The sequence below is a fragment of the Eupeodes corollae genome, chromosome 1 (assembly GCF_945859685.1).
Source record: "Eupeodes corollae chromosome 1, idEupCoro1.1, whole genome shotgun sequence".
Classification (NCBI taxonomy): domain Eukaryota; kingdom Metazoa; phylum Arthropoda; class Insecta; order Diptera; family Syrphidae; genus Eupeodes; species Eupeodes corollae.
In genome coordinates this window covers 73,295,250-73,305,498 of record NC_079147.1, presented here as the reverse complement: position 1 = coordinate 73,305,498, position 10,249 = coordinate 73,295,250, and the positions used below count along the sequence as shown (strand labels likewise).

General features: G+C 37.4%; 1 long non-coding RNA gene across 2 annotated transcripts; it reads left to right on the top strand.

The window, feature by feature from the left end:
- Positions 1-7,440: 7,440 nt before the first annotated feature.
- LOC129941319 (uncharacterized) lies at positions 7,441-9,348 on the top strand. Of its 2 annotated transcripts, XR_008780848.1 has the most exons (3): positions 7,441-8,776; positions 8,833-8,974; positions 9,031-9,348. It is a non-coding gene; the product is annotated as an uncharacterized LOC129941319 (long non-coding RNA). The 2 variants fall into 2 exon arrangements; XR_008780847.1 differs by having other exon boundaries at positions 7,441-8,974.
- The last annotated feature ends 901 nt before the right edge of the window (positions 9,349-10,249 follow it).

Sequence of the window (10,249 nt, the reverse complement as noted above, 5' to 3'; positions counted from 1 at the left end):
CTATACAACTCGTCCCTGTATATTCTGGCCTTGAAATCGATGAAAAGATGGTGGTTGTCGATTTGGTGTTCTTGGGTTTTTTCCAGGGTCTGCCATAATGTGAATATTTGATCAACTGTGGGCTTTCCTGGTCTAAAAGCACACTGATAAGGACCTATCAGGTTGTCAACGATGGGCTTTAGACGTTCACATATTACGGCAGAGAAGATTTTATAGGCGATGTTAAGTAGACTTATTCCTCTATAGTTGGTGCAGTTTAGAGGGTCTCCTTTTTTCAGGGTCGGGCAAACAATACTGAGGTTCCAGTCATCGGGTATGCTTTCTTCGGACCATGTCTTACAAATAAGTTGGTGCATGATCCTAACCAACTTATCTTCAGCTGCTTTAAAGAGCTCGGCATTCAAGCCATCAGCTCCAGCGGCTTTATTAGACTTCAGCTTAGATACGGCAATCTTTACTTCGTCTAAGTCGGGAGGACGGGATTGTTGGCTTTCGTCGTCTATGTTGAATGGATCATCCTGCCTGACAGCGTCGTCGCCGTTATACAGTCTGCAGAAGTGGTCCTCCCATATGCTAAGCATTGACTGAGGTTCCACTATGATGTTTCCACTTTCGTCTTTGCAGCCTTCGGTTCTAGGTTTATGTACCTGTGAATTTCGTTTCACCTGTTCATAAAACTTTCGAACCTCATTCCTGCTTTTATACCTCTCAACATCTTCGACCGCACCCTTCTCATGCCCTCTCTTTTTCCTTCTGAGAAGTCGGTGTTCCTCTCGCCTTTTCTGCTCATAGAGCTCACGAGCAGCTCTGATCCTTTCATGCAGTGCCGCTTTGCGTGCCTGTTGTTTGGCTGCATTTGAATGCCGACATTCCTCATCAAAGGGGTTCCTTGTTGGTGGCTGTTTGAAACCCAGCACATCAGAGGCGGCTTCTCTGATTGCATCTTGGCAATGTTGCCACTGGTTTTCGATACATTGTGTTGGCGGCAGAGAACTTCGAGAGAGGTTACTTGTAACTCGGTCGGAAAAGGATTTGGCGATCTCTGGCGATTGTAGCCGTTCGACGTTGTACCTTCTCCCAGCACCTTCCTGTTTTGCCTTGGGTCTGGAAATCCTAGCTACCTTGGCTACAACGAGGTAGTGGTCCGAGTCGATGTTTGCTCCTCTTTAAGTTCGGACATCCATGATGCTGGATGCGTGTCTGGCGTCGATCGCAATATGGTCAATCTGGTTGACGGTAGATTGATCTGCAGAAGTCCAAGTTCCTTTGTGGATGTTGAGGTGTGGATAACGCGTACTACAAAATCTATGAGCTTGAATCCGTTGTCGGAAGTGTTGTCGTGCAGGCTGTTCTTCCCGATTATTCCACCAAAGATGTCTTCCCTTCCTAGCTTGGCATTAAAATCGCCCAGGACTATTTTAATATCGTAGCTAGGGCACAGCTCATATGTTTTGTCTAGAAGCTCGAAGAACGTCTTTCTAAGTCTGGCTCCAATGACGAAGCCGCATCCAAATAAGCGCTGTTGTTCGTGGTAGCAGTCACAATAGTAAATATCGCAGTTTTTCATCCTCTTTTTGCCCGGCCCATCCCATCGTATTTCCTGGATAGCGGTGATATCTGCTTTATAGCGGTCTAGGGCCTCCGCTAATTCTTCGGCCGCAAGTGGTCTGTTAAGGGACCTAACATTTCATATGCATATCCGAAGTTCGTTGTCCTTTATTCGTTTGCGTTGGTTGTCAACAGTAAATCCGTCCGTATCCGAGGCTTGTTGGTGCTTCGCAACTATGAAAGCTTTTACGTGGCCAGGAAGTCACCCCGACGCACAACCCCCAACCTGGAGGGCCAGATCCTAAGTATAACTCCAAGGATGGGCAGCCGGATAAAACCGCTCCTTACAGGCCTGGGCTCCGAATAAGTCGAAGAAGCCCTATAAGGTGTTCACTAAGTAGTTCAACCTTACTGCAACTGTAAACGCCACCGTTGATTCCATCTCGGGAATTCCTCTGCTGGATAAGGAGAGGTGCCTTAGTGGAAACACCTCTCCCCCTCTCTATCGTTTGCTGCCCCCAACAACTTTCCACTGGGGTTGGAACCCAATCTCCAGTTGAGGTACTAGGCACCCGATGTTCACCACGGGGAGGTGAGAGTAGGAGTTGATAGACAGAGGTTGGTTTTGAGAAAAACCTGTGGACGCTTGTGTCCTCTTGAATGCACATGTCTACCATTTGAACATCTTGAACTTGAAAACATGCGTTGGAATAAACAAGAATCAAATAAAGGCATAGCAAATATTTTCATGCATTTCTAATGCAAAAATGTGTGCCTTGTCGTTCGTTATAGCAGTTCTATATCAATTTATTTATTTATTGTTTAATCTACGAGCTACAGGCTCAACAGATGCAAAAAAGAATAAATTACATTAATTTACAATCTATGATTGATTTCTTAAAAAATTAACGATAGAAGGTTAGGAAACTTTATATCGTAACATAAAATATCTCGCAAAAATATTATATCATGAATAGTTCTTCGAGATTTGAGTGATTTCAGACCCAGAAGATTACGTCGAGCTTGAGAATCTGGACAAAAATTCCAGCGCATTTTACAAAACACATGTTTTGTGAAACGATTCTGAACTTTCTCAATTCTATCCGAAAAAGTTTGTTCGAAAGGATTCCATATGACATCAGCATACTCAAGTAAGGATCTAACTATAGTGAGATATGTATATAGAGATGTAATAAAACCAATCATAGAGTTGGCTTTAGCGACAATAGCATCGATGTGCGAAACAAACGTAAAATTAGAATCAAAGGACACACCCAAATCCTTTACTGTAGCAGTTCTCTGAAGAGGGATAAGATCAAGAAAATACGCAAACTCATAAGTTGAAAGTTTCCTAGACACAGAGATAGCGAAGTATTTCTTGACATTATGTTTAAGACAGTTAACCGAACACCAATTTGATAATTGATCGAAGTCTGCTTGGAGATTAAAGCAATCATAAATGGAATTCACTTTTAAAAATGATTTAAGATAATCAACATATATGAGACATTGGGTGAACTTTATGTTCTTGCAAATATCATCGATAAAGATTATAAATAAAAGTGGGCCAAGATGACTGCCCCTTGGAACTCCTGAGGTACATTTAATAGATCTCGTTGAAGGAGATTCGAGTGAATCCCAAAGTTATGAAGCTTACGAAGCAGTGTGTTCTGACATAAAGAATCAAATGCCTAACTAAAATCCGTGTAGATAGCGTCTACTTGATTTTGAACTTCTATACAATTAATAACGAAAGAGGAAAAACATGCGAAATTGCCAATTAATTTCCTTTTAGAGTTAATAAAACTCCAGAATCGTTTCGGATCACTTTTCAAATTAAGCTCGATGTTCGAAATATAATTCCTGTGCAAGAATTTGCTGAGAACCATGAATTCTTTACGAAGTTTACAAAATGAATGTTTGTCATCCAACGCGTTTGACATTTTATACTTGGCAAATGATTTATTTTTTAATTTTTTTAAATGAGCCAGCCTTTTGTTATACCACGGAGGTTTTGAGATATTCTTTTCAGTCCTATAGGGTAATGGGTAAGACCTCACGGTGAGGAATGAAGTTCAGAATAAGGAGTTCTTCCCTTAGCTGGAACATGCACGAAATTTGTTTGATGGTATATTTGTCGTGGAAGTAGTTTATTTCCCGGAGATCGTATAGTCTAGTCCACTGTAAATCAAGCGGCTCAGTGAGTTTTTGGCTTGTTACGTGTATTGCGTTCTTGTGGCTTGATCCAGACGATCTATTAGGTGACATAAAGTTGGCTTCCACGAGGCAAGGTTACTATAGTTAAGGTCAACATCCACCTGCTCGGCTAGTTCTATCCAGTCTTTAAACCATCCACTTCGTGATTGGATTGTTTGAAGAACTACTTTCTTTGGGAGACGATAACTTGTATTTCTAGAGCTTGGAGGATGTAAACGGCCTGCAGCTTGAGTGTGTTAATAAATAAAACCTATAGACCCGTTTCCAGCATGATCATGTTGTTTGGCGTACTCGAAGGAAGTAGAAAATCCGTTTTATTCAAAATCTGAGCAGTTTTTCAACTTGTTCATATTTCCGACCTCATCAAGCTTGCGCTGCATAAAACATAACTGATTCTGTTATATGTAGCTTCGAAGACCCTGAATTTACTGGTGCGCGTAATTTGCTTATTATTAAAGCATTACTTCTAAGCTACTCTTATAGCTGTTTTCGCCTTAACAAGTTTGTCAGTGAGATGTTTTCCATGCTTAAGTTCTTAGTAAAACAGGGCTCCTAGATATTTGTATTCTTTCTGGCGCATTCACAAATGTGGAGTATCCCGATCTGATCTTATATGACGAGTTCGAAAACGAGATTCCTCTATAGTTTTCGGGAACTTCAGTGCTTCCCTTTTTGTGGATTGGGAAAATCAAGGGGAAAATTAGGTCTGTATGGTATGTACATCTATTTCTTCACTACGTAGTCTGACCATCATAGAAACAACACGGACAATATTGGAATCCTTAAAACACTTGTTTTCTGCAAGGTTATGATTTAATCTGCAGTAAGTTATTCTGTACACTGAAAAAGACGCTTCAGCAATATATTCAGCTCTATATTCCTCATCAACCCTTAAAATGACTTCATACAAGATGTTTTTAGTGGTTTTAAAATCACCGATGGGTAAATACAATTTTTTTCGATATTACTCAGCAAGATCTTGCCACTCTGGATACCATCTATTTTGATCTTGTATCGCTTTTATGGTTACTCTTTTCACGATTCGTGAGTCATTCATTTTAAAAACGTTAGGCAAGAAGTCCGGTTGTAACTTCAATGTTTTTAGAAACAAAGTTTGGTGTGTTTTATGGGAAATGAAATATTCTTATTATAAAGTTTTTCAACCGAATTGTAATTTTTAAATCCCCACAACTGCGATCCATATAAAAGTATGCTCTCAGCTGTTGCTTCAAAACTTTTAACTTTCTACCATGCGTTATATATCACATATATCATTCAAGGTCTTCATTGTATGAAGAAATAATAAGTTAAGTCAAATTAAATAAAGTTACTTTTTTCGCTACCGTTCATAATCGATCAACGCATCAACCAGGATCTACATATCCTTCGACATAGGGAATAAAAGAGATTTCCGGGTTGATGGTCAAGTTATTTGATCGTTCAGTAGTCTACCACACATTTAATATTTTCGCAATTAGAGTTCCATTTTTCATTTGATGCATTACGTCCACAACCACTTTTAATAACCAAAACCTGCGATTTATCGATGTTTACCATCAAATTCTGTTAATAATAAGCTGCATAGTTTAAAGGGATTGCGCAAACATGCGAACAGAAGTGCCTTAATCCGCATCCCTGAGAAGTCTACTCTACCGTCGTCTATGAATAGTGCAAACAAAGTAGGGCTTAATTTACAGCCTTGTCTCACTCCCGATGAGGTTTTAAACCAGTCTGAGAGTTCCTCACCTGTCCATACAACCGCCTTGGTTCATCTATATAGGTGCTCAAGAACGCGACCAAACTTCAATGATGTTTTCCGATGTTTATACAGCTTATAGAGTAGTGCATCTCGACCGATTATATCAAAAGCTGCTTTAAAATCGATAAAAAAATAGATGCAGCTTTTTCCTTTGTTTCAAGAAATTCTCTGCCAAGCTCTTGAATATAAAAATGTTCACAATTGCTGAATATCCTTTTGATATGGATTTAATTTGCAAGGCTCTTATTTATTGTCGCAATAACGTACTTGAGCCTTTTAGATAGAATTGAAAAGAGAGATATATAAAAACCATAGGCGATCGTTCCCAACTTTGATATTACTGTGAATTACAGAGATTTGCTCTTTAGCCGTACTACGCGAATGTGGACAGTATTATCATGCTCTGACACTCTGCTATCTGGAAACAAATGATCGGGAGAAACTTGGATGCAGGAAAGATTAAACGGTATTCAACTAAAGATTCCCAATGACAAGGAAATAGCTTTTTAAATTTTGTTCATGATTAATAATTTAAATAAGAAATAAGATCATATTCTTCGTTTTAAGGGAAATGTTTGTACCTACATATATCTTCCAATATTCAATTAAATAAATGTTCACCACCTTTTAGGCTCATCCAAAGTTTGACTTTCCAACGGATTCTTAATAAACTCGCATCTTATTTATCATCTTATCTGATGACATATCTTGATACTAAAAACACTGCCGGAAGTGGTCTTTTCGACGACAAATTTACGGCAGAAAGTCCGTTTCATGAACTTTACTTTGTTTCTCTTCCAATAATGCCTTATTTTTATATGCAGTTACCTTACGGTCCCTTCCTATTCTATACAAAAAAAAAAACTAGCAGTTTAGTTTAGTTTTACTTTTATTGACTTATTAAAATAATAATAAGTTCAAATATTCTTTGCTTATTTTAACAAAAACTCTATTGGTTTGTCATAAAAGCCGTCTACCAGACTGACAAACTTTAAATTCTTATTTAAATTTTGATTATTAATTAACATAGATATACCTACATATTTTTCTTTCTTGTTTCAAAAATGTTCGTTTTCAATGCATTTTCAATATTTTTATGCTTATTTAGTGAAATTAAAAAGTATTTCCGAGCCACATGATCCATTAAATTTTTTTAAGCACTTTCTCTAATTCCAAAGACTGAACTCCAAAATACTGCACTTGAAATTCCTTTAGAACGGGACATAAAATTAAACACATTTTCTCTTTCATGACGGTTGCATAAGGTACATATAATTGGTAACTCTAGTCGCTGTGGTATGAAATTGGGGTTCAATAATTCACCCCTTATGCTTTGATGTATGTGAAATACTCTTCTTATTTATGCAGCTGCCCCAAACAGAGCAGATAGCACGCTTTGCATCTGCTAGTTTGCCTTGAAGATGTTTTTTCATATTAGAATTCGATGAAATCAACACTCCCAGATATTTATACTCCTTTACGATTTCTATTTCCTGTCCGTTAAACGCCCACTTCTCCAGCCGTCAATATCTTCCTCCGCCACTTCTTAAGACCATCATTTTAGATTTAACCAGGTTGACAGATAGATTCCAACTCTTACAATAACTTCCTAATCTGTTGATCATAAGCTGCATGCCTTCAACTGTCTTTGAGAGGAAAATGATATCCCTAGCATATATAATTTATAGAAGGGTGCTTCTCGTGGTATGGAGTCAAAGTCGACAAAGAAAGCATAAAGTTTTGTATTCCTATTTTTGTATATCTCTGCTAAGCTAAACAACGAAAATATTTGGTCAACAGTCGAATAGCCTTTTCTGAAGCCAGCTTGGAACTCATGCAAAATATGATTCTTTTCCACCCAATGAGTACCTAAGCCTTTCATAGAGAACGGATGAGAATAGTTTGGCGGTTGTAAGAAGCGCTGCATATAGAACGGCTGGTGAGAATTGTTCTGCGTTAAGCAGCTGCATGAAGTGAGTTTTGAGCTGTTCTGCAGAAAGACTAACTGCAATAGAATTTCTTTTTCCTACAACCAATTTAACTGCTTTCCAAAACTATCTTGGCGATCTGGCTTCGTTAATAAAATCTATGTTTTTTAGATCATACGTTTTTTTCTTTGCGGAGCATAGGTTTTTAAAATGTTTGTTTGGTGCTGCATAGTTTGCTTGTATAAAGCTATTATTCATTTTCCGAAACAGTCGTAAAAATACAAAGGAAATATCTCTTACTTTTCTGCATTCATCATGAAACCACTTCTGCTTAATTTGTTTGGTTCTGTAAGCCAGATTGTTGAACTTTGGGCCAGCGGTTTTTATCATTTCAGTTAGTTTTTCGACTTTGATATTTTCTGGGGCCTGATTATGAGGTTCGCTTCGGATCGTTTTCAATTCGACCTTTCAAATTCGACTCGCTTCGTATTTCCTTATTAACGAACTCGCGAAAGTAGTTCTTCCTATATTCCAGTGATTTGACACTTTGGTGGTTTGACTTGTTCTCTATATTTTCCAGTTATTTGACACTTTTGGTTTGACAGCTTTCCACAAATTTTGTTTTGTTTTGATTGAATTTGTGAAATTTGCGGTGATTTATTTAATAAACAATATTAAAATTAAAAAATGGAATCAATTATGGTGTATATTTATTCTGAAAGTGAGGAATTTGAGGAATCCCAGGAATCCTCAAGATAACGGATGTCCAGGAGACTACTAAGGAGCAAATCTTCTCCTCTAGATCTCCCTTCAACTGAGTAAGTATTGTTTCCTTTTAGTTGAAATCAAATTAATCAATTAATTTACACACTTTGTCTTAATAGATTTATCAAACTATTTCGACTTTCGAAAGAAGCTTTTGTCCTCATTTTGCAAGAGATCAGTGAGGAATTCAAGGATCAGAACAGCAACGGCATTCCTTCAATTTTAAAGCTTGCCGCTACTATGAGATTTCTTGCTGAGGGATCGTACCAAAAGGGAGTTGGACAAGACGTACTGCTTGGAATGGCACAACCAACAGTCTCAAACGTTTTGTCTGAAACTCTTAAAATTATTGAGAGAAAGTTGTACCCAAAAATGATAAATTTTAAAATGAATGAACAGGAAAAGCTAGAAGCAAAAACAGCATTCTATGAAAATAGTGGTTTTCCTGGGGTATATTATAATGTGCGTTGATGGAACGCATGTAAGCATTATACGTCCTACAACAAATGAACACCATTTTTACAACAGAAAAGGATATCATAGCTTAAATATAATGGTGGTGAGTATATTCGTGTAAAATAAGGTCATTTTTAAATTATTTATATTATTTTACAGGCCTGTGACCACAAAATGAGGATAACTTGCGTTAATCCCAATTACAGGGGAAGTTCTCATGACTCTGTTGTGTGGTCAATGAGTAAAGAGAGAGCTTTTATGGAAGAACAATTTAAACATGGGGATAGCAGTAAGATTCTCGGTAACAAATGAACTGAAACTCAATATTGTCAAACGTAAAATTTTCGTTTGATTTAGGTGACGCTGGTCGAAGTGTCGAAACGTAATTGAACGAAGTTTTGGCCTGATGAAGGGAAGGTTTAGATGCCTTTTGCAATCTAGACAGTCGCATTATCGTCCGGAGAAGGCTGCACGCATTGTAAATGTATGTGCTATGTTGCACAATGTGTGTATAAAGTTTAATACCCCGTTGGATGAAGAATTTAAATCACAAGTCATGGATGATGTCTCAGACTTAGTTTCCACATCTGAAGCAAATAATTATTCCAATACTTCAAAACAAATAAGAAATCGAATAAAAGATAGCTTGTAAATAAAATTAATAAAAAAAAATCACATTCGATGTTTTAAAGTATGTATACAAAAAATAGCATGATAGGGTTAAAAGAACAAAATGTATTCATACTTTCTTCCAGCTTTCAACATTTTTTCGAGGGGGTCCTAGGCTATTTAAAACTTTTGAAATATTGTCCCACAGTTCATTTGTTTTAGCCCGATATTCAGGACTGACGAGTGCTCCCGTTGCAATGCCTTATTATTTTTTCATAAACTCGACGAGAGTCAAAAATTGATATCGATTTGTTTGCTTGTTTTTATCGTTCCTTGAATGAATTTTAAAATTTTATATTCTATTGTGGATAAATTATAAGAAAATTAAAATAAAGCTAACTCACATTTTTAAATTAAAATAAAGAAATAATCCACGAAATCGAACACTGAATAATAATAAACAACCTTTCGCCTGTGAAACCGCCAAAAAAAAGCTATCGGATTCAACTCGCCCACAAACATTATGACATTTCAAACTCGCCTTCGAATTCGTTAATTGGTCGAATTCAAAACTCGCTAGCAAAACGATTCGCCACGAACCTCATAATCAGGCCCCTGTACACCCATTCGAAGCACTTAAAAGCTCGATTTCGTTGAAAAATCGCACGATGACTATCCATAATAATTTTGGAATTAGTTCAGGTTGTGTAATATCAGCTTCTTCTTTGAGCCAGAAAACTTAAACAGTACTTCTAAAGGCATATGATCGGAAAAGGGTTTAATCGCTACCCGAAAATCACTTAAATGTGATGTAAGGTGTTATATGATGAGTTATGTCATTGATTTTAAGCTCCAGAATGCACGTGCCTTCGATTATAATAAATTTAACCTGGACTCCACCTAGTTCCTTACGATATCTGTAAAGCTCCCCAATACTTCCTCTTTCAAACAAGGAACTTTTCACAGC